The following is a 26361-nucleotide window of genomic DNA, read 5'->3' as shown; positions in this document are numbered from 1 at the left end:
TCTCCAGTATAGGTCTGCAAAGGAAGTCTTGGAAAACTTCCGTTATGTCTGCGTCCTCCGATTTAAGCTCACCCCAGGGCCCCGAATGGCCTGTACACCCTGATGTTGTCGCGCTTCACGCAACTTGTGATTCAGGAGGCGACCACATCTATTGCCCTCAGTATAATAAGAATGGCGGAGACGAAGAGCAGAGTATTCGGCCTTGTCCTGGGCTAGTACCGCCAGTTGTTTCATTTCTATACAAAGCTGTCGCCAGGCCCTAGCGACTCCTGTGCATTGGTGCATTTGTTCTAATTCCGCTACCTGCTGGGTTAGTTCAGCTCTCTTTTTACTGTGTTCCACATTATTGGCCGCAGATATGGCGATAAATTCCCCTCGTAGGACGGCTTTGAGGGCAGACCACTGCGTCACCAAAGATGTGTCTGGGTTGGCGTTGAGGGGCAAGAAATTTGTGATGGCTGACTTGATTTGAGTGACCGTAGACGCATGGAGTAACAGTGCATCATGCGGGCACCAGTGTCGCTGTGGCTGCCAGACATGTGGGAAGTGAAAGGTGGCCGCAACTGGGGAGTGATCAGAGAGGGATGCAGTGAGGATCTCCGTGTCTATTGCATGCGCCTGTAAGGGGCTAGAACTAAGGAAATAGTCCAATCTGGCATATGTTTTATGTGCCCCTGAGTAGTATGTATAGGCCCAACTATGAGGGTGAAAGTGGTGAAACATGTCTGAGAGCCCAAGATAGCGAAGCCGATCCAGGTCGGCTTGGGAGAGAGTTCTGACTTGCGTTGTGCGCTGACAAGAGTGGTTAGTGACTTTGTCCAAGACCATGTTTAAGCCTCCCCCTAACATCAAGTGTCGTTCAGAGTTAGCTGTCACCTCCGTGAGTGCTGTATGGAAAAATCTCCTCTGAACTTCATTGGGGGCGTAGATAGAACCCACTATGAGTTGAATCCCGGCTCCTGAAACCGGTATGTGAGCAAGCGGCCTTTAATCTCCGCCCCCTTCTAGAGGACCTTACTTTGGAAAGAGCGAGAGACAAGTATAGCAACCCCGGCTGATTAAGTGTACTTAGAGGACAATAGTTGTGTGGGGAATACCCGGGGCCGCAATCTGTGATGATCTTTAGGGGCAAGGTGAGTCTCTTGTAAAAGGCAAATATCAGCCCGTGACTGTTCCAGATAGTGGAGGACCGCTCTGCATGTGATCGAGTTTTTGAGACCACGGACATTGAGGGTGAGAATTTTACGCGGTTTCCGGGGCATGTGACATGTGGAGTAGGAACTGGTTGGGACAAGGACTGGAAGGGCCTCTCAAGAGCTCCTGGTTAAAAAGGGGAAAACATAGTTTGATAGCTCTGCAAGCTGGCACTCGAAAAGGGGTGGGAGGTGGACGAGGGGAACAATACCCAAAAAAAACCCTGCAAAACCCGGACCAAAGAAATAAAGAAACACCCTGAACAAGAACTGTTCGAAAGAAAAGTCCATCGTCCCAAGACGACTGGTGTATCATCCAGTTGGGGTCCATGGTGTGATCAATGGGAAGGGAAGCCCTCCCCCCGCCACCCACTCAGAACTAGCAAGGATGCATTAGGGTGGTTTGAAAAAGCGTAGTAGGTCCAGGCTCATCACTTGTCCTCAGAGCCTTCCCCCGTGAGGGTTTCAGTAGCTGCTGCCAGTGCTTCCTGTTGGCTACGGGAAATTTCCGAGGCGGGCGGTCTTCGAGGGTGCCGCCTTCTGCCCTGATGTTGCCAGCCTGATGGAGAGATCTCAGGCCTGGATCCTGACCCGTCGGTTTCCTCCCCCTCCCTCGGTGGAGCCAATCCTAGCAGTCGGCATGCGTCCATCAAAGAGCGAAGTTGGTGGAGTTTGCTGTTGAATCTAAAAATAAGGCGAAATGGGTGACCCCAGGAGTACGAGATCCCCTGTTGCCACAGGTGGTCGGTCACCGGGCGGAACTGCCATCGTCTCTGAAGGGTGATTAGTGCTAGGTCCTGGTATAGGACCGGGGAGTGACCTTGGAATGAGATAGGGTGGGGAGTCCGTGCTTTAAAGGATAGATTCTTTGGTCTTGAAGTCTTGAATGCACACCAGGATATCCGCTGGTGGTGCGTTGGGACCGCTGGGTGGACCCACTCTGTGTGCTCTGTCCAAGACGATATGAGCCGCATGGGAGTCACCGGGTATGTGCCGGAAGAGGCCAACTGTGATGCCAAAGAGGTCCCGGGTGTCGTCAGTCATTCTCACTCCCCGAATTCGGATGTTACGTCTACGGAAGCGGTTTTCCATGTCTTCCAATTGCATTTGCCGGTCCATATTCTGGTCTTGCAACCGAAGGACTTCTTGTTGAAGCGTTGTCAAGTCTGTGACTGTGGAATTGCTCTTCTCTTCAAGTGCTATCACCTGCTCTCCGACCCCGTCGACATCCCAGTGTATATCTTTATGTTCCGTGGCAAATTCAGCTTTGACTGACTGGATATCTTCCCTGAGAGTGAGGACGATTGATTCTAGGAAGGCCTTCGTGATGGGTTCTTCCCCCACCGCTGCTGGGCGCTTTGATGTCTCGGCTTCCGGCGCTATGTTAGCCATGTCAGGAGTGGGCTGTGGGCGGCCGAAGATGTCCTTCTGAGGTTTCGGCTTGTTGGTCCTGGCTTTGGACATGCTCACTCGCGTTGTTGGGGCCTCCCGAGCTCAGAGAGACCGGGGCCGCCTCCCGGCTGTCCCGCGTTGTTGCCGGCAACCACTCCCTCCGCCAAGACACGGGGCACCAAGTGGCTCTGGAGGGACCCTTGCTTTGTTGTCGGCGAACCTCGAGCTATCTTATGCCCCAGAAGGGCCGTGCTCTGCCATTTCAGGAGGCGGCTGGCAGGAGCCTGGGAAAACACGTCCTATCCCGCCATCATCTTGGCCACGCCTCCCCGTTAGACATTTTAGAGAGATGAGCACACGAGTTTGGACTATCTGAGGCGAGTACAGAGTAAGATTGCAAGTGAGACAGATGTTCAACTGTATTCTTAAGAGCCCTGATAAAAACACCAGTCGGCTCAGGCTCAATCTAAGACTTGTTGTACAAGGCTAATAGTGATCTGGCCTTATATTATAACAAAGAACGTCTCACTATGCCATTTGAAGAGTCGTCTTTTTAACTGTTTTAAAATTTATAATTTTCACTTGTTAAGCAGAGATTTGTTAAAAGAAATGTGAATCAAGAAATGTGAACATTGATGAATGTAACTAAAAATGCATATTACGAGTAACCTCAACTGTGTATTTAACAGGTGAAGATGATTTCTTTTATTTGGATACAATTATAATTAAAATATTATAGATTTGTACTGAGAATTATTTGTACAATGCAAGATTGGCCTATATGTATTCAAAGTTTAAAAAGTGATTGCTCCCCTTTTAGAATGTATAAACAAGGTATGTAATGGCTTTTAGTTGTAAAGTGTTTACGGTCTTCCTTGGTTTCTCATGAAGGCATTATCAGAGAAAGGCTCACAAGATGTGCTCCGGTGACATTCATATTCTATACTTCTTGATGACTGGTATGACAAAAAAATTACACCTTTCTCTTCAAGGTATAATTTTCTCGAAAGTCTGTGATAACTACACAAAAACATGTCCAATTTACTTATTACAGTCTAGTAATGAGAAACCTACTTATCAGTAAGAAAATGACAGTGCAGTTGAACTGTAAGGTCACAGTGCTTCTTGCCAGCAGACAGTATCAAAGCCACACCACTGAGCACAAGTACAACTAGTCCTAAAGCAATGAACGGGATTAACAACTTTTTGCTATTTCATTTGGACAACTTTAATTGAAAATGCGCACGCCTTAGCAAAGGAGGAGACATTCATGGCAATATGATTATTTATGGCACGGCTGTACTTCAGTACCCACATCATAAATCCATATCCATTCCAATACACAATCTGCACTATATTCACTCCTGAGAGTGACTTTTATTAAACCTTATTTGAAAACCGATTACAGGGTGCACATGAGCGTTTTTATTTACTGTACAGGATCCACTTGTTTTATATACATCTGCAGTGCTTAATATGTAAAAGAATGAGTGCCACGGCCGAAGGTATTCTCAGTAGCCCACCACTGCCGAATGCCAGGGTTGCCAAAAACCAAGGGCCCGATTCACAAAGCTAAAGTGAGAGGAAAGTCTAACTTTACGACTTCTGGTATTCACAAAGGACATTCAGGAGAATTAATGCCCTTTGTGAGTACGGAAAGTCGTAAAGTTAGACGAAAGTTAGACCTTTTTGAATCTGGCTTCAAGGCTGCACCAACACACCTTCGTTGCTCCTTTATCTCAGTCATTCAGGCCCCTTTTCAAAGCTTCTTTCTCCCTTCCTCACTGTTTTTCCGTCTCTCTCTTCCTCACACTTTCCCACTCTGCTGCAATTCTTCCTCTTGTCCTGTATCAAAGTTTGAAGAGTACAAATAAGTCCTGTTGCCCATAAAAGACTGCCGGTGGGCTACATCTGCAACCACTGGGTTAAATTAAGCACTATCTCCAACCAAGATATATCTGTCATAGGAAGGCACGAGAAACCAAGGATTTCAGAGGGTTGATTAAAGGGTGATTGGGTGACAAATCATTCGAACTTCTGACAAAACTTTATAAGGGAACACATCCTTTGTTAAAGGACTCCTTGGTTATGGGAAGGCGGGATTTTTGATCTCTTATCTGATCACTCTAGATCTAAATCCCCAATCAGGTCGACTGAATCTTTGTTGCCTGTCATTGAGTAAAAAGTAATCTACTACCAGGTTAATCAAACCAATAATTGGCACGACTCTGAAGAACCACTTACCACAAATCAGTTTTAAAGTTTTATTGTAAAGCCAAAGTTAACTGAAGATACAAGCATCTCAATATTAGGTTCAAAAGGTACACTGGCATCAACAGAAACATGAATTCTCTAAATGATCTTAGACGACAGAAAAATACCACTAATGCCAGTTCAAGAATTAACAAGGTTGCAAATATAGACACAAGATGTAACTTAGAAGTCATTTACAGAAAGGAAAAAATCAGGTTAGACTGTCCCTGCACTTGACTAAGTGACATCCCTACTTAGCAGAATCTTAACCTAAAAAGGAAAAGGTGTCAGCCGTGGTGTCTTCCAAAGAAGTTCACTCACTTTCTCTTAGTCTAAGGTGAAAACCTATGCATTTCAATCATGCCCTCTCTGCCTACCCATCCGCTCTCTAAGGGTCCTCAGGCCATCTGCTCTAACTCCTCCCCAGGGTGCTGTCCCTAATACAAAATCACAGTTGTGGTTGGAACGCCCTTCTGAGACGCGCCTCACGTACACATCTCACGTGGTCTTGGTTCTGGCTTTTTCCATGATGATACTCCTTTGGGCCTCTTGTTAGCGTTGACCTTGCTTCCCAGGCTTCTTCTCCGGCTCGCTGGTACCCCCCCAGGACATTCCTGAACCCTCCTCCAGGCATGTGCCTGTCTCCCCGGACAGAGCTCTATTCATCACGCTCTTGATTGGAACCCCCTCACACCTGCAGACAGACACCCACAACTTGGGCCCCAAATTCCAGGCTTCACTTATCTGTTCAGGCCATAAAACTTCGAACAGAATTGGCAATTTATTCTTAACGAGACTCGACTTTAACTAACACGTGCAGATCAAAGAAGCCACTGTATCTTTCCAGGCCTACTAAATTATCTTGCAAGCGGCCTGCACTCTATGAACCTTTATTTCTAAAACTAAAACAATTCTTGTTAATACACTCTGATTATAAGAAACACTTCTATAAAACATGATTCTTAGCACGTGAGCAGAAATTACTGAATAATAGTAAATCCATGTCATGTGAAAGATGTAAATGCACGTTTTCGTTCTTCATACATTGCCATGAGGCCTGCACATTTCTACGTTTTGCAGCATTACATTTTCTTCAGTAGCAGGTACATAACATGGAATCTGATTAACACTTCTAACATTTCTAAACATTTCCACACATTTCTACATTAGTTCCACACTCTATATATGTTTTCTATATTAACTAAACACTCATGAGTATATGCGGTTATATATTTTCAACACTTTCAGATACTTTAACTGAATTCGTGCAACTGGGTTGTACATATGGTGCACTTATACATTTTACTCAAATTGCGCTCTCTCAGTTACCTACATTATTCTTTTAATGACTGCTATGCCATATTCCCATATAATAAACGTGTAAACACATGTTTTCCTCCATAATTTACTGATAAAATGCATTTATAAAAAAACCTACCTAAATTATTTTAATAATGAAAATGTAAAGGACTTCGCTGTTAATCCATACAGGTGAATACCAGCAGCAGTATCTACCTTTTCCTTATTTGCTGCACATTATACAATGAAAACGTTAAACCCCCATGCACTGAATTAAAAGACATATCCGCATTTGAAATGATAATTGAAAGTGGCAGTTTATCTGATCTTTTCCCACTAAGTTAAGAAAAGTTACTTTAAAACATTTGTCTTTCAAAATCTCAGCAGAGCTCAAAATACCATCATCACTATAATGCAAAATTGAAAACCAAATGAAATGAAGATATTCTCTTGGTGCCACAACAGTCCTCAAGTGTTTTAACTGCTGAACATTTGATGTGCATAGCGTTCAATGCGGTATGCAAATGTAGGTGCCTGCTGAACAATGGGTAAAAGGAAAATGAAAGTCAATAATGATGTCTTCTTGAACATCTTACATATGAAGCTATCTATAATAGCCATTGCAGCTTAAATTAATCAAACATGATGTGCTTCTAGCCCCCAAAAGGGCAGCTAATGGAAAGGTTTGGAACAAAGCATTCCAGAAGTTTTCGACTTCAAAAAATGCAGAAGTTATTTTTTGTTCATGTCAGCGCTATATTTTAAGAGAAGACGGAAAGTTTAATTTGACCGAAAACATAGAGGTGTTTCACTTATGTGGTAGGGATCAATCCTGCATGGCAACAGCTATAAAACAACATTATAAAAAGTGACATGTTTGCTTATCAAAATGCTTTTAAGAGCAAACGAAGCGCAAACAGATGAAAATGAATTCCAAAAAGAGACAATCTCAAAACAGAAAGCAAGCAGCAATCAGGATAAAGTGCATGTGGTAGTTTCAAAGTTCCCGAATTGCAGAGAGTGTTAATTAATTTACCATCATGCAGCTCAACTAAAACCAGGACACGAGCCCTAAAATACACCCAGGAAACTAACTAGATTTTACTGGGGACGACGTAGTCATAGAGAGTAATATAAATAGTAAGCCTGGGTGGAATATCAATTACACCAGATTAATCTGAAGAATTTAGGAAAGTCTTTGTTACACTTTGATGCTGAATTACCAATAATATGATTTCACCCGCTTGGGTATGTATGAGTAATATGAAGGAAATAAGGGGCATATTAGTAACGAATAGTGATAATTATCGCTAAAAGTGCTTACTGCACTTTTTTTTATCGCCGGATATTATCGCAGAGATAACGTGCTATTAGTGACGTTTTTCTCCAAAGGGATAAAATATCTGGCGATAGCGGCTCAATGCGTGAATATCGCTGAATCGAGCGATATTCAGGCATCATCGCTAATGGGGACTTAACCTGAATATTGTAAAAACCACAGTAGTTGGACAGAATGCAGAACAATGTCATACATTCACCCCAGCACAGAGATCTGGGCCTAAATCCATCGTTTTTTTGCATCAGTCTGACCCTGTACATCATGGGAACAGTCCAGCCCAAACTGCCAAACCATGCCTTCCCTGGACCGGAAACAAGCTTCCGAGGACCGGTGTCTGCCATTCCAGCCGTCTTCAGCCCGGCTTGATTGAATCCAGTGGTTTGGAGAGCATGGCACTCACTTCTGAGCATACCCATCCCACTCGGGGTGACAATTGCAAAAACCACATTAGATGGACAGAATGCAGAACAATGTCATACATTCACCCCAGTACAGAGATCCGGGCCTAAATCCATCTGTTTTTTGCACTCCACCAGTGCTTTAAATGGGCCGGTACTCACCGGTACTGAGTACTGGCACTTCTTCGTTTTATCTCTCTGAGTACCGGCACTTCTCTTACTGCCGAGCAGAGTACCGGTACTAAATAAACGCTGGTGCTGGCGGCCTGTCCCTGACGGCCAAGGCACTTCTGTGAATCTGAGCCGTGCCCCTGCTGGACTATTCAGCTTGGGCTCATCTGCATACCGTCGGGGTGTTCACCATCATGCTGTGTTGCAAACAAAGAAATTGAGGCAACCCGGTGACAGCGCTATTAAGAAAGCCGTGGGAGGTAACCAGGTTCAAATGGTTTTAATCCCACCTCATTCTTTTGTGTAAGTGTCTGCTTATGATTGTCTGCTTGCCTGTGATTGATTTGTGTGAGATAAATACGAGAGAAAGCGGGAGAGAGTAGAGACACATCTTGGAAGGTATCTTAAAGGAAATGTGTTGAATGGTTGTGTGTGCAGGTCTGCTTTTTTCTGTGTCCCTCGAGAATATGTAGTATTGTGCCAAGCAACAGCCATTAACAATATAGATGCTGCAAATATTAAAAAACAAGGAAATGTTAAAATATCACCGTGTTTGGCTGCGTTGTGGAAGGAGTAAACAAACCTTCTTTGTTTATTGAAAGACATGTCTCGTGTTTTGGTGTGTGTTGGCAAGTAGTATAGAAGTCAAAAAGTATCGCATGACTTTTCCTAAGCCCCGCCCCCAAGCCCTGCCCACTCACCACATTTAAATGAGTACCTGCACTATTTTTCTTCCATTTAAAGCACTGCACTCCACACCACCCCAGTTCAGACATGGCCATATGCAAAAAAGTCTGACCCTGTGCCTCATGGGAACAGTCCAGCCCGAACTGCCAAGCCATGCCTTCCCTGGACCGGAAACAAGCTTCCGAGGACTAGTTTCTGGCATTCCAGCCGTCTTCAGCCCGGCTTGCTTGAATCCAGTGGTGTGGAGAGCATGGGACTCAACTCATGTCTGAGCATACCGATCCCACTCGGGGTGACAATTGCAAAAACCACAGTAGATGGACAGAATGCAGAACAATATCATACATTCACCCCAGTACAGAGATCTGGGCGTAAATCCTTCGTTTTTTTGCACTCCACACCATCCCAGTTCAGACATGGCCATATGCAAATCAGTCTGATCCTGTGCCTCATGGGAATAGTCCAGCCTGAACTGCCAAGCCATGCCTTCCCTCAACCAGAAACAAGCTTCTGAGGACCGGTTTCTGGCATTCCAACCGTCTTCAGTCCGGCTTACTTGAATCCAGTGGTGTGGAGAGCATGGGACTCACGTCTGAGCATACCCATCCCACTCGGGGTGACAATTGCAAAAACCACAGTAGATGGACAGAATGCAGAACAATGTCATACATTCACCTCAGTACAGAGATCTGGGCGTAAATCCTTCGTTTTTTTGCACTCCACACCATCCCAGTTCAGACATGGCCATATGCAAATCAGTCTGATCCTTTGCCTCATGGGAACAGTCCAGCCCGAACTGCCAAGCTATGCCTTCCCTGGACCGGAAACAAGCTTCCGAGGACCGGTTTCTGGCATTCCAGCCGTCTTCAGCCCGGCTTGCTTGAATCCAGTGGTGTGGAGAGCATGGGACTCACTTCTGAGCATACCCATCCCACTCGGGATGACAATTGCAAAAACCACAGTAGATGGACAGAATGCAGAACAATGTTATACATTCTGTCCATCACCTGTAGTTTTTGCATTAGTCACCCCGAGTGGGACGGGTATGCTCAGATGTGAGTCCCGTGCTCTCCATACCACTGGAATCAAGCTATCCAGCTGATGAGGGCTGAAGGCCCGAAACCTGTCCTTGGATGCTTGTTTCGAGTCCAGGGAGGACCTGGCTTGGCAGTTTGGGCTGGACTGTTCCCATGGGGCACAGGGTCAAGACTGATTTGCATATGGTTGGGTTCAAACTGGAAAGGCATGGTGAGCAAAAAAATGGTCGATTTAGGCCCAGATCCCTGTACTGGGGTGAATGGATGACATTGTTCTGCATTCTGTCCATCACCTGTAGATTTTGCATTTGTCACCCCGAGTGGGACGGGTATGCTCAAAAGTGAGTCCCGTGCTCTCCATGCCACTGGAATCAAGCTATCCAGGCTGATGAGGGCTGAAAGCCCGAAACCTGTCCTTGGATGCATGTTTCCAGTCCAGGGAGGACCTGGCTTGGCAGTTCGGGCTGGACTGTTCCCATGGGGCACAGGGTCAAGACTGATTTGCATATGGCTAGGTTCAAACTGGAAAGGCATGGTGAGCAAAAAAACGATGGATTTAGGCCCAGATCTCTGAACTGGGGTGAATGTATGACATTTTCTGCATTCTGTCCATCACCTGTAGTTTTTGCATTTGTCACCCCGAGTGGGATAGGTATGCTCAGTTGTGAGTCCCGTGCTCTCCATGCCACTGGAATCAAGCTATCCAGGCTGATGAGGGCTGAAAGCCCGAAACCGGTCCTTGGATGCTTATTTCCAGTCCAGGGAGGACCTGGCTTGGCAGTTCGGCTGGACTGTTCCCATGGGTACATGGTCAAGACTGATTTGCATATGGCTGGGTTCAAACTGGAAAGGCATGGTGAGCAAAAAAACAATGGATTTTTAGCCCAGATCTCTGTACTGGGGGGGAAGGGGTGAGCAAAAAATGATTGATTTAGGCTTAGATCTCTGTACTGGGGTAAATGTATGACATTGTTCTGCACTCTGTCCTTCAATTGCTCTTTTGCCACAACAGCGGGGGCACATTCTGTTTCTGGTTTTGGTTCTATGCCTTGCTGAATCCATTTGGATTCCTCTGTCCATACTCTCAGGGCCCATCAAGCTAAACCTTAGGTGACCCTTCTCCTCACCTGTGGGCCCCATCTGTTCAGCACCTAACCTTAGCTTGCTCACAGATGTGCCCCAGCAGGTGAATGGTACCACCATAGCCAACACAGTGATGTGGCCCAATCCACTCCTTGGGTGTGACTCCTGTCTGCCCCAGAGGAAACCCTATCCATCAGGACAGCAAGCCACAGGGCCACTTACAGCTATCAGTGGTGAGAGCCAGGCATCACCCCTCCCTGGGATCTACAACCTCTGTGGCGTGAGGGTGTGCAGGGCAGTAGCCCTGGGTGACTGGCACCGATTGTCCACTCTCACCCCTGCCATGTCAGGTATGGCCTGCTGACACTGGCCCACCATCCTAGTGTCTGTACCCTGAAGCTGAACTATAGACCAGGGTGGCCTCTCTGACACCCTGTCCTCCCCCTGGGGCTCTGCACACTCCCACTGGGAGCTGTACCCACAGACTACAGAAATGTCAGGGCACCTATGGCAGGTGTCCTGAACAATTTGCCCAGAGGTTCAGAGGTGCTATCCTATAACTGTTACGTCAGCCTAAGGTCTGTAATCTGAGGCTAAACAAGGGACTGGGGTGGGCTCTCCCATACCCTGTCCTTCTCCCTGGAGCTCTGCACCCTCCGACCTGGAGGGGTACCCCCAGAATCCAGAATTGCCAGGGCACCTGTGGTAGGTGCCTTGCAAAATGTGCCCACCAGTTCAGGGGTGCTTTCCTGCAACTGGCACACCAGTCAAGAGTATGTATGTCCCCTTTGGCAGGACAGGGGTCAGGGGTGAGGCTGCCACACACCCCCTCATGGGGCTCTGCACCTTCCCACCTGGGTGCAGCACCCCAGAAGACAATCCAGTAGGGGGACTGTTAGCAGTCGCCCCCCCCTTCAGTTTAAGGGGACACCCTGAACCTATCCCTCCCTGTATCCTTCTAGATTCGTGCCTGGCAATCCAGGATTTCTGGGGGAGTACAACCCCCAAGGGAAACCAACTCCTCATGAGTTGTGCTAGAGTATGCCTGGTGCAGTTCACCAGGCTCTTGTCCTCCTGACAGTGCACAGAGAGCCCCCAGGCCAGAAGTAGCCTCACCATGGACAGTCATGGGGTGCTCTGAACTCAGAGCAGGCAACCCGTGACCCAAGGGTTATCCCACTAGGGATGTCTCCCCCTCACTACTTTCTATGGACTCATGCACCCTCCCACTTGGAGCGGTGCTGCCAGACACCAGAACCGGCGGACGATTGGGATACCCATCCCTCCAGCTCATCTGACACCTTGAGATCCCCTGGGGGAATGCCTCCGGGTAAAGAGTAGGCCTCCTCCCTGGTGTTCACTCATGGCACCAACGAGGTCTTTTGATTGGGTCTCAGACACTCTGGGCCACATCCCACCCCACTCCCTCTACTCTGAGTCTGAGCATGGGACCCTACACCCATCCCAGTACCATGGGACCTACCTGGGCTATCACAACTCTCCCCTACCTCATTTGGTTGGGAAAAACATGAGCTACATCCTTCAGGATCACTCCCAGATTATTCTACAGACCCTATGGAATCCACCAAAAGGTCTGCCTCCAGGGTGAGCTCCGTTAGGTCAGAGAACTCACACTCCAAAGGGTGTTGGCATAGCTCTGGAAAACAAGCACTAAACATATGCTCTACAGCATCCAAATTATACAGCCTCTCACGTGTCGACCAAACTACCCTTCATCCAACCATCCAGTGCCTCAGAAAAGTACCCCACATCATCCTCACAAGACTGGTGAGATAGTGTTTGACAGTTGCTGTCCCTCAACCCATACTCTTCTGACTGGTCTCCATACTCACTTACCAAGGCTTCTACTGTGGGGCAACCCCTCTCCCTGCACCTCTCATCTAGAGTCAGTAGAGTTTCCCTCCAACACCAGGAATATGATCCCCTGTGCCAGTTCCCCAACTCACCTCAGGGACCCTATTCACCACTGGAGTTACCTTACAATCCAGAACCCCGTGGTGTATGCCGACCCCCACCTTTAAGCAGGACACCAAGTCTCAGTGAGTGTGTACCTCATCCTCAGTACTGGACTAAACGCTTTTGCTGCCACCATCTGGCCTGGACCTAGCCCTCCTGGCTTCCCAGCCCAGCTCAAACTCTCTCATTTTAACCTCATAAGCTAAAATATTTTCCCTTTCCTTCATCTCCAATTTTCTTGTTACCCTTTCAAACTCAAGCCTCCGGGCTCTCCTCCTATTCACCAGCTCCTCTGATGATAGACTTGGAAAGGGACTACTGCTGCCTGACCTAGAGGGTACCTTTCCTCCTAACAGCTCCTGACACCTCAGCACATCTTCCCTTTGAATTGGCTCTATGGTCTCAACTCTAGTATCCTCAGGATACCCACTAGCATTCCTGGCTGCTACCCACACCCTCAGTGCCTTTTGTAGCTCCTCCTTTTAGGTAAGACCTCTTAATGGAACTTTGAGGTTTTTGCAAACTGCCTTCAGTTCCTTTTCAGTGTAGGTTTTCAACATATCCTCCTCAAAAAACAATTTTAGTTATGTAACTTACGATGCTCTTGATTGAGATATGATGTAGTAGGAAGTTCAAGTTCAAAAATAGGGAAAGACAGAAATAGATGAAAAAGGAAAAACCCAGTATGTTGTATGTAGTGATCTACAATATGGTAGTAGTGTACACCAATCACTGTAGGTCAAATGCAAACGCACGTCCTTTCCTCACCACTGACAATCAATGGCAGAAATTGGTTTTCTGGTTTGCTAGGGTTTGCACCTAAACCAGGCAGAATCCACCACTCTAGTCAGGATAATGGGATTACATGACTAAAATAACCCTTGCTCACTCCCTTGGTAGCTTGGCATGAGCAGTCAGGCTTATCTTACAAGCAATGTGTAAAGCATTTTTACATAACTTACAGTAATGCAGTGAGAATACTAAAAACAAAACACTAAACCAGTTTTTAGAAAAATATTCAATATGTTTCTGTTTAAAACAAGACCAAAACAATAGAAATCCAACATACTGGTAAGCTCGAATTCCGCAGCCTAATTTTACTTGAGAATCTCTGACCGAGGTAGGAGTGGACACAGACAGGGGGGCAAAGATGGTGGCCGCTAGTCAGCATGCGAGCGATGAGCTCTTCACTGAGCTCCCCTTCTTCGATAGCCTTCACTGTGGAACGCCACAGAAGTATACTGATGTGGCATTTACCATAGATTTTCAACAGATTTTAACAGAAAATTGCGAAAAAGCTTAAAAGCGATGATCTCTTCGTGAAGAAAATAAATCATCTAATGGCACATAACAGGTACCAAAGGTGGCTGCTACGGCAGTGATCATTTCGCACTCCATTTGCATGACTTACTGCTCATCTGCAAGGAAGAGGAGGCGGTCTAGAGCCTGGCACGGAGATCAAATGACAGACGCCCCAGCTGTCAGCAGGCACAACCCTTAACTGACTGTCAGACACACCGTTTGGGGGAGAGGCCCGAGTCTGAGTCGGAGCCAGCTGACGAAGCGCCACGAAGAAGACTGATGCTTTGGTTCTAAATGCTTGCAATAGAAAATATACAATTTGGCAGCGTTTTGAGAAATAAAGAGGCACGCCTTGCTTCCTCTTAGAACTGAAGCGTGTGGCAGCGAATTACGCTACTATGCCCTCAAAATCAGCCCGCTGTTGCAAAAGCAGTGGCCAGACAGAGCCAGTGGCCGGGAGCAGTACAGAGGCTTTGTCCAAACCAGGTATTACACCAATGCAGCCATGGAAGGTACAATTGGTGACATGAGTAGCCATATGCAGGGTGGCGAACACAATCCGTACTCAAAAAAGAAAGTCCCACAAATGTTTACAAAATCCCAAAAGGACAATGGGGATACTATAGGTGCCAAAGAGAAGATGGCACACGCAATGGCTGGAAGTGATATTTTTGGCAATGCGCTGATTAGAACATACCTGACAAGGAAAATTAACTTATTCTGACCCCAAGTCAGTCTATCTCTGAGCCACCACAGAACATACCAGAGACAGGGTTGGATATATTAGCTGTGGACCCAGAATGTGCTCAAGCTCTCTCGGCACAGGATCCCACGATGGACCACGACCTAAAGGAGAGAAACACATTAAAAATCCCTAAAGAGGGTGACTCAGGTGAGAAATATTACCCCCTCTCGGAGTCCTAGGGCTTATTACTGGATGACCAAGCTGGGCAGGACGAGAAAGATGGGGGCCTAGTTCTGGATCTCTAGAAGGGTCTGCAGTTAACCTATGGAATGAATCAAACACCTCAAATACAGACAAAATAAACTTGGATACTACTATGCTGCAAAAAGAATCGACAAACAAGGAAAAGACACCCCATCTGAGAACAGCTATAAGTCTGATGTGGAGATCTCCCTGTCTCCTGAACCCAGTTCCCTTGCTACGGAAACCGTGGATCTATCTTTGGGCAATATCGGTGCGGCGGGGGGTCAGATGGAAGAAATTTCTCTGGCTGCAATTTATCAATCCATAGTAGACCATAGGCTTAAAACCCGTACAGAAAATCTCAAGACGCACACTGCCTGTCGGAAACTCCAGAACACAATCAGGAAAATACAAAAACTTGCAATTAATTCACTGACAGAATGAATGAGGTGGCGGGGAGAATATCAATCTTAGAAGATGAGGGGACAACACAAAAGGCCACCCTGAATGCTATGACCTCTAAGAGAGATGACACTCAAATGAAAATAGTTTATTTAGAGAATTGATTACGCCGCAACAATGTTAGAGTGTTAGGTATCCCTGAAGGTTCTGAAGGTTCAATGTCCGGAAATTTGTGATTAATCTTTTCACTGAAGCCTTTCCTGAACTAACAATGTGGAACTGGTCTATCGAGATTCAAGGGCCACACAGGTTCCCGTTTAGACAGCTGACAGCTAAGAGAGGTCAAACAGAGACTAAGCCAAGGGCTTATTCTGATTTCTTTAAATAACTTTTTTAGCATGCCAGGCCTTGTATGATCTGGCCCGACCAGACAAGAAGAGGCATGGAAAAGAGGTCCAGATAAGCAAGAAAAAGAGAAATCAGAAATATTTATCTTTATCGGAAATATTAAAATGGAGGTGTTAGATCAGCTATTGCCAGGTAAGGGAGAAACTATTTAACAACATGGATACATTTAGGATCTATTCATCTAATGTTGATGGCCTAAATGATAGAAAAAAATGAGAAAAGGTATTTGAGATACTTAGAACACTGAACCCAGATCTAATATGTTTACAAAAACTGCATATCCCATGGCGAAACAAGAGTCTCTTAGAGATTAGGGGCTACTGCTTGGTGGCTTGCTCTTCCCAGGATACTACGATTAGAGGGGTTGCGATATATACTAGACAAAGGGATGGACCGGCAGTACGGTCAGTAGCAGATAAGTGGGGGCGATGGGCGATAGCAGAACTTCCAAATGGGCTGGCAGTTGCAAACGTCTATGGGTCCAATTTAGATTATACTGGTATTTGGGATGAATTAGAAATAGAACTAGCTAATTGGTCCCAACGTTTAATAGTATGCAGCGACTTTAATATACGTCAGGATGTGATTAATACCCAGAAACAAATATATGTAGGAAGGAAGCTGAATGTTTATAGGGCAATCAGAGCACTTAAAGCTAGCCAAGGCCTGTGTGATGTATGGGGAGAAAAACAACTAAAAGATCCTGGTTTTATATACTTTTTCCATCCACACAGGAAATTTGTATGGCTAGACTACTTTCTTTCCTCCTACTAACTGATAGGCAACTTAGATATCATAAAACTGCCCCGATTATATTTCGACCATATTCCCCTGATCTTGGAGCTAAGGGGGGCTTCGGAGGTTAGACAGAGGTTCATGGTCCTTCGATAAAAAGGTGTTGACTGATGAAGAATTTGCACATATATTAAACAATGGGTGCAAGAGTTTTTTGATTGCAACAGATATAGCTTATCCCATGAGGTGGTTTGGAATACTTTTAAGGCCGCCTTGAGAAGTCGGACAATTGGTTATGTAGCTCGCACCCAGAAACAAAGCAAGCTACACTTCGATCTAGTAATTAGTAAACTGTCTAAACTAGAGGCAAAACATATCCAGATAATAAATAAAGGTGGTCCTGAGAGCTTGGGCGAAACAAATGACTAAATTAGCTATAGCCCTATCAGAAATAAATGTATACTTTCAGACCAAAGTGACCCAGATGTTTCAAGCTTACCGTGGGGAACTATATGAAGATGGGGAGGCTACGGGCGACTTTTAGCCTTAAGAATAAGGCAGAAAGCCGGTAGAAACCACATATTAAAAATTAGGGATAGAAATAACCCTCTAGTATCTGGACCACAGAAATATTTCGGGGTATTCGAGGAATTTTACACTAAGCTATACCAATCAGAGGAATGCTCAGTTGAATATGATGAAATAGCAGAGAAACACCTTCTGCTACCAAGATTAGACCCAAAGGCACTGTGGAATTAGAAAGAGAAATAACTATAGGTGAAGTACAGGAAGCATTAGAATCCCTCTCACTGGGAAAAGCTGCAGGCCTTGACTAAATTCCCGTAGAAATGTATAGAATATTACTGCCTCAAGTACTTCCTATCATGCCAGATCTATTTGTGAGCATACAATACCGAGGGATCCGACCCGTATTGCGGCAGGATACGGATGTGGTTGTCTTTCTCAAAAAAGATAAACCACCAGAAGTGTCATCATCATACCGCCCAATATCGCTTAAGGAAGCGGATGCGAAAGTCTATTCCACAATAATGGCCACCCGATTACAAAAGATCACTGTTGCACTTATATCACCCTGGCAACATGGCTTTGTTTCCAGCAGGTGGGCCACAGACCAATCAAGGCGTGTTATTTCTATCTTGGATATCACAGAGGCTGATGAGAAAGAAATAGCTGTGGTCCTCCTGGACGGGGAAAAATCCTTTGATCGAGTGGTCTGGTGATATCTATGGAGGAATTTGGTAGATAGAGGATTTACCTCCGGAATTACAAGGGCTCTCCAGGCTATGTATTTTAAACCATATGCTCAGATTCAAATTATGCATCACACTTCCAGGAGGGTAGAGATTGCCAGAGGTACTCGCCAAGGCTGTCCCTGCTCTCCTATTTTGTTTGCATTTTATTTGGATCCTTTTATTATTCGCATTTTACACAATCAGTTGATTAAACCAGTTATAATACAGGGCCATGAGACGAAAATTCTAGCATACGCAGACGATATTGCGATAATTACAGCAGAACCCTTGAACAACCATCAAAGAAATTGAAAATATGGCAGAATATTTTTTGGGGAGAAATCCATCTATCTTCTAAATAGAACCAAAACACAAATTATATGCTCTTCTAAGTGCCGGCTCCAAGACTCTCGAGTAACCGAGACAGCTACGTATTTAGGGGTCAAAATAACGGCAGAAATGAAGAAACTTTGGGCGATCAATATTGACCCAGTGCTGCAAACAATAAACAGCGAGCTTAAATGTTTCAATAATCTACACCTCACAATAATTGGTAGAATCAACGTAATCAAGATGAAGATATTCCCTAAGATTTTGTACTTAATACGCGCAATACCAATGGAACTTGCCGTTACCAAAATACATAGAATTGAGGCTATGTTTTCTAAATTCATTTGGGGATATCAAAAGGTACGACGGGCCTATAAATATCTGATGCTACCTAAAAAACGGGGAGGGTGGGGAGCCCCTAGCATACAGCTTTACTGCTGGGCTACTGCCCTGCAACAATTTGGAACCCTCTATGATCTTCAAACTGGAGAGACGGAGTGGTTTAGAATACCCACCATATATCAACTTGCTATGGGGGGATGATGCCATTGGATTATTGCAACAACAAAATGACCCAAATTATGAAAAACCTCGATATAAATGCATTCAGAGCGAGCTAAAGAGCTGGAAAAAAGTGGAAAAGAACTGTCAAATTAGCAAGTACAATAAGTATACATCACTCTGGCATTCATATCTTTTGACATCAGCACTGTATGATGGAATGGCCAAAAAATGGAAACAGGCGGAGATTACATCATTGGCAGATCTCTATTTCAATGCAGAAAGAAATACTTTTTTAGAACTAGCTAAAGGTTTTGGTATATATGAAAACTCATGCTTTAAATACCTACAAATACAAAATCGAATCAAAGGGCTCCCTATAGGGCTCATTAGAATGGATCTGCTCCCTATATTAAAAATTATGAAAATCCCTGAAAGTAAAACAAGGATTTTTATCAAGAGCTATTGGAAAAGAAAACGGATGATATAGCTAAAATAGAATCTAAGTGGGCCAGCAAGCTCGAGGATGGGGAGATGTCACGCCTCGACTGCGGTAACGCCCTATACCTAGGCGCCCCACAGTCCACACTGTCCAAACTGCAAGTTGTCCAAAACTGCGCAGCAAGAATCCTCTTGAACCTCCCTCGCCGATCCTCAGTAAAAGCCAGATTGAAGGACCTTCACTGGCTACCCATGAAAGCTAGAATAGAATTCAAGAGCATGTGCGTCGCGCACCGCTCCTACTGGGGAACAGGCCCCGCCATAAATCAACATTTGGTTGAAGCATACAATCCTCCTCGAGCCCTCAGATCCGCGACCTCCTACCTAACCTCCGTACCACGTATAAAAAGAGCCAGATGCGGAGGCCGCTCGCTTTCCTACAACTTGGCCAGGATCTGGAACACTCTGCCACTCACAATCAGGTCAGAATCCAACCTGCTCACATTTCGAAAACTCCTAAAAACTTGGCTTTTTAATAAATCTCACACTTAACCCACCCTCTGCTCCCCCCACCCCCGCCCTACAGTTCAACCATCCAGTCTGTCTACAGCGCTGGGACGCCTTTGGGTAGCCATCGCGCTTTACAAATTTTCATTCCATTCCATTCCATTCCATAGATATACATATGGTATTAGAGAGCGGGATAAAAGGTTTTATGTCAGCCAACTTCATAGTCCAACAATATAAAACTGTCTATAATCTTTATTATACACCTGCCAAACTATTTGGGTGGGGAAAGAGATAGCCGGATAAATGTCCGGGGTGCCAGATGGGCCAGGAAGATAGTCTTCACATGTTTTACTCTAGCGGAAAGTTGAACTTGCTAAAAGAGGGTAATGAAAAATTCTAGCTCCAGCTATTAAACAAAAAGATCAAAATTACTCCAACTTTGATGCTTTTAGGCTATGATATACGGTCAAATCTAAATCTGAGGGAGAGGAACTTTGTGTTCTCAACAAAGGCGATAGCACCTTTACTGGTTGCCACGGTATGGAAGGATAGTGAGCCACCCACATACTTTCAATGGCTGTATAGATTAATATATGTAGGTTGTCAAGAAATCGCTCTGTATAAATGTAAAGGGGTAAGGGCCATGAGGAAAGGCAGGAATATATGGAAACTCCCCATAGCATGGATGGAAAGAAATGAGTGACAAAGGATTGGTTAGATATGTATAACTGCGGAGGAACTACGATCAGGATGTGTAGTAGAAACAATGTATGTATATGGAAACTGCAAATATCAGTATGTTATTCTGGCCAGTATGAACTTTGGAAATTTGCTAACTATACATAAAAATGTGACAAGATTTGTATGATATCTCTGATTTCAATAAAAAAAAAAAATTAAAAAGAGAATCTCTGGCCGATGGACTTTATTGCCTGCTAAAAAATGTGGAGGGATGAATTCACTTTACCAATTATACAATTTTCTTCCCATCAGTATCCAATAACCACAAAGTCCCAATTTAGTTTTTTGAGATTTACTACGAAGCCAGAAACAACTAAATATAGACACACCTCAAAATCAGAGTATAAAGATACATTAAAAACTAATACAGAGCCCAATCTATGAATATAGTTCACATGACAAAATAGGCTTTAAATGATAAATTCCAAAATAGGAACACAGACGAATATAGATGCTCTGTTCAAATTCCTTTTCATTTGTATTTCCGAATTTAAAATAATCTGTCCCTACTCTACTTCTAAAGTGGCATCCCTTTCTATCTTTTCAGTAGGGTGCCCAAAAGTATCAGCATGTGTTCCAAAGAAGTACACTCACGTCAAATGGGTCAAGTAGCCTAAAGCTACAGAGCTTGTTGTAAGATTCTCTCCTTCTTCAGGCAAAGCAGAAGTCCTCCAGATCTGTCACTGTACCTAATACAAAAAGGCAAAGGTACACCCCTAACTGGTCACATGGTACATTGTTCTGTGAACACCTTCTTGAGTAACTTTCCACAAAGTCCAATTAATTTCACAGCTCTGTCTGCCGACCTTGGTTCCCAAATTTTACCAGGCCCGGAAGGTGTCCTCCCTTTTCTCTGTCCAAGCGCCTCAAAGACATTTCTTTCCTCCCATGTATCTTCTTAAATCTAAATTAACAAGGTCAAATTCCTGCACCTGCAGTAGGGGTGAAAAGAAAACTTTCTACACACATACATTTTAATTAGCTCCTGACCTTAAGAGCAAACAAGAAGAAATGAAACCTTGAAGGAACGAAAGTCAGGCCTACGATTCTGGCTAACTTGTTACACAGGCCTTTATATGAATCTTATAACAGTGAATACATCTGGTTACTTTTAATCAACATATACGTGCACAATTACATGATTTCTCTGAATACATACAAAATGGTAATTTGTTCTGTAACTTACATCATGATTTCACTCTACAGATTTTCATACAATGATATATAAACTTCATTTAAATCTGCACGAAGTTCAACCACACCTTGAATATATGAGTGCAATTCATAATTGCGTATAATGCACCTCTTACAAATGTTAAGAGCGTTTTGCGCTCTATCGATTCCCCCTTCTGATGACAAGTGTCATCAACACAAAAACTTCTCACAGTATGTTCTCCTCGCAGAAAAGACTGACCTAAACAGAAGTTGCATCCTGTCTTCCCTACCTGAACTCTCCAGATTCTTAAGGTTATGATAGTGACTGTCCTGCAGTCTTTCCATCTGCCTTTCCCGTCTCCTGAGGGAACTCTCAGCCTGTCTTCCTCTATGCCATTTAAAAGCATGGAAAGCACCCTACAATACGACAATGCAGATCACAACTTTTATGATAGGTTTTAGAATGTAACCAAAAATTCCTTGCCCCAAGCTTCTAAACCAACTTTCAATCCTTCCAAATCCTAGGCCAATTTGATCCCGGAACCCGTCTTTTGCCAAATCATGTATATTGTGATGTATTTCAGTGACATTACTTATATATTTGTTTATATCCTACCTGTTGACAGGTATATAAGTACTGCACTGTTGAACCCTCAATAATTTACAGACTCCACCTTCCTTTGCTAGTAAGACATCTAACGCGAGACGGTTCTAAAGCACCATGGCCTTAATAAAGACCAGCTCCCCATCAACAAGCAATAAAGCTTGAGCTGTATTCACTGACAGTCCACTAATGTTGATAACCTTTTAATCTTGACATCATTCAAAATTATTCCCAAACTTGCTGTCATTGCGCCAAACACATCGCTATGAATTTCACCGGCACTAGTACTACGTTTCTCTCTGCATGATTGTTTCCCTTCCAATGGTCACAAATCTTCCACGTGGAGTATTTTAGGAAATACTACAGCCATACATACCAATTTGGAGGTAATCGAACATAGGCATTCCTTCCACATACAAAATATACATTAGGCACTATGGTCAACTTATCCAATAGCACCTTCTGTATTGACTCCTTAATTAAGACAATATGCTCACATTCACTTTCTCCTACAAAAAATGTGTCATAATATGTCTGTGGTTGTCTAATACATAATTTCCCTTTCTGCTGCATATCCAAAGCTATTGGAACAGACCTTCCATTTGCATTATGATCTCACTCTTCTTGGGTCTATGGAATCACTTCATGTTTGGGGTCAGGCCTGTATAATGTCTGTCTTTGTCTATCCTCTATTTGGTCCACAAATTTCTTTTCTATTTCAGATAACATTAATGTCAAATTATGTCTATGTTTACAACAAGGGGTGGTGAGGGACAGAGTCTCTGAATTAAGCAGAATACTCTCACCCAGTCAAGAGTTCAGGGCTAGATCCAACACCGTTTTTTAGCTCACTGCACCATCCCAGTTTCAGAACCTGGCTGTATGCAAATTAGTCTGTTCCTGTCCCAGTGCATGATGGGAACAGGGCAAACCAAACTACAAAAGCCAATTCTTACACTGGGAAGGAAACAAGCTACCGGGGACCGGTTTCTGGCATTTCAGCCGTCTTCGGCCCGGCTTGCTTGAATCCTGATGGTGCAATGAGCAAGGGACTCACATCTGAGTATACCCTTCCACGCTTAGGGTGGACAAAAATATTTACAACAAGGGGTGGTGAGGCACAGAGTCTCTGAATTAAGCAGAATACTCTCACCCAGTCAAGAGATCAGGGCTAGATCCAACACCGTTTTTTAGCTCACTGCACCATCCCAGTTTCAGAACCTGGCTGTATGCAAATTAGTCTGTTCCTGTCCCAGTGCATGATGGGAACAGGGCAAACCAAACTACAAAAGCCAATTCTTACACTGGGAAGGAAACAAGCTACCGGGGACCGGTTTCTGGCATTTCAGCCGTCTTGGGCCCGGCTTGCTTGAATCCTGATGGTGCAATGAGCAAGGGACTTACATCTGAGTATACCCTTCCACGCTTAGGGTGGACAAAAATATTTACAACAAGGGGTGGTGAGGGACAGAGTCTCTGAATTAAGCAGAATACTCTCACCCAGTCAAGAGATCAGGGCTAGATCCAACACCGTTTTTTAGCTCACTGCACCATCCCAGTTTCAGAACCTGGCTGTATGCAAATTAGTCTGTTCCTGTCCCAGTGCATGATGGGAACAGGGCAAACCAAACTACAAAAGCCAATTCTTACACTGGGAAGGAAACAAGCTACCGGGGACCGGTTTCTGGCATTTCAGCCGTCTTCGGCCCGGCTTGCTTGAATCCTGATGGTGCAATGAGCAAGGGACTCACATCTGAGTATACCCTTCCACGCTTAGGGTGGACAAAAATATTTACAACAAGGGGTGGTGAGGGACAGAGTCTCTGAATTAAGCAGAATACTCTCACCCAGTCAAGAGATCAGGGCTAGATCCAACACCGTTTTTTAGCTCACTGCACCATCCCAGTTTCAGAACCTGGCTGTATGCAAATTAGTCTGTTCCTGTCCCAGTGCATGATGGGAACAGGGCAAACCAAACTACAAAAGCCAATTCTTACACTGGGAAGGAAACAAGCTACCGGGGACCGGTTTCTGGCATTTCAGCCTTCTTCGGCCCGGCTTGCTTGAATCCTGATGGTGCAATGAGCAAGGGACTCACATCTGAGTATACCCTTCCACGCTTAGGGTGGACAAAAATATTTACAACAAGGGGTGGTGAGGGACAGAGTCTCTGAATTAAGCAGAATACTCTCACCCAGTCAAGAGATCAGGGCTAGATCCAACACCGTTTTTTAGCTCACTGCACCATCCCAGTTTAGGAACCTGGCTATATGCAAATTAGTCTGTTCCTGTCCCAGTGCATGATGGGAACAGGGCAAACCAAACTACAAAAGCCAATTCTTACACTGGGAAGGAAACAAGCTACCGGGGACCGGTTTCTGGCATTTCAGCCGTCTTCGGCCCGGCTTGCTTGAATCCTGATGGTGCAATGAGCAAGGGACTCACATCTGAGTATACCCTTCCATGCTTAGGGTGGACAAAAATATTTACAACAAGGGGTGGTGAGGGACAGAGTCTCTGAATTAAGCAGAATACTCTCACCCAGTCAAGAGATCAGGGCTAGATCCAACACCGTTTTTTAGCTCACTGCACCATCCCAGTTTCAGAACCTTGCTGTATGCAAATTAGTCTGTTCCTGTCCCAGTGCATGATGGGAACAGGGCAAACCAAACTACAAAAGCCAATTCTTACACTGGGAAGGAAACAAGCTACCGGGGACCGGTTTCTGGCATTTCAGCCGTCTTCGGCCCGGCTTGCTTGAATCCTGATGGTGCAATGAGCAAGGGACTCACATCTGAGTATACCCTTCCACGCTTAGGGTGGACAAAAATATTTACAACAAGGGGTGGTGAGGGACAGAGTCTCTGAATTAAGCAGAATACTCTCGCCCAGTCAAAAGATCAGGGCTAGATCCAACACCGTTTTTTAGCTCACTGCACCATCCCAGTTTCAGAACCTGGCTGTATGCAAATTAGTCTGTTCCTGTCCCAGTGCATGATGGGAACAGGGCAAACCAAACTAAAAAAGCCAATTCTTACACTGGGAAGGAAACAAGCTACCGGGGACCGGTTTCTGGCATTTCAGCCGTCTTCGGCCCGGCTTGCTTGAATCCTGATGGTGCAATGAGCAAGGGACTCACATCTGAGTATACCCTTCCACGCTTAGGGTGGACAAAAATATTTACAACAAGGGGTGGTGAGGGACAGAGTCTCTGAATTAAGCAGAATACTCTCACCCAGTCAAGAGATCAGGGCTAGATCCAACACCGTTTTTTAGCTCACTGCACCATCCCAGTTTAAGAACCTGGCTATATGCAAATTAGTCTGTTCCTGTCCCAGTGCATGATGGGAACAGGGCAAACCAAACTACAAAAGCCAATTCTTACACTGGGAAGGAAACAAGCTACCGGGGACCGGTTTCTGGCATTTCAGCCGTCTTCGGCCCGGCTTGCTTGAATCCTGATGGTGCAATGAGCAAGGGACTCACATCTGAGTATACCCTTCCACGCTTAGGGTGGACACAAATATTTACAACAAGGGGTGGTGAGGGACAGAGTCTCTGAATTAAGCAGAATACTCTCACCTAGTCAAGAGATCAGGGCTAGATCCAACACCGTTTTTTAGCTCACTGCACCATCCCAGTTTCAGAACCTGGCTGTATGCAAATTAGTCTGTTCCTGTCCCAGTGCATGATGGGAACAGGGCAAACCAAACTACAAAAGCCAATTCTTACACTGGGAAGGAAACAAGCTACCGGGGACCGGTTTCTGGCATTTCAGCCGTCTTCGGCCCGGCTTGCTTGAATCCTGATGGTGCAATGAGCAAGGGACTCACATCTGAGTATACTCTTCCACGCTTAGGGTGGACAAAAATATTTACAACAAGGGGTGGTGAGGGACAGAGTCTCTGAATTAAGCAGAATACTCTCACCCAGTCAAGAGATCAGGGCTAGATCCAACACCGTTTTTTAGCTCACTGCGCCATCCCAGTTTCAGAACCTTGCTGTATGCAAATTAGTCTGTTACTGTCCCAGTGCATGATGGGAACAGGGCAAACCAAACTACAAAAGCCAATTCTTACACTGGGAAGGAAACAAGCTACCGGGGACCGGTTTCTGGCATTTCAGCCATCTTCGGCCCGGCTTGCTTGAATCCTGATGGTGCAATGAGCAAGGGACTCACATCTGAGTATACTCTTCCACGCTTAGGGTGGACAAAAATATT

This window comes from Lissotriton vulgaris, chromosome 5, assembly GCF_964263255.1.
Source record: "Lissotriton vulgaris chromosome 5, aLisVul1.2, whole genome shotgun sequence".
In the NCBI taxonomy this organism is placed as follows: Eukaryota; Metazoa; Chordata; class Amphibia; order Caudata; family Salamandridae; genus Lissotriton; species Lissotriton vulgaris.
Note: the sequence above shows the minus strand (reverse complement) of the source record.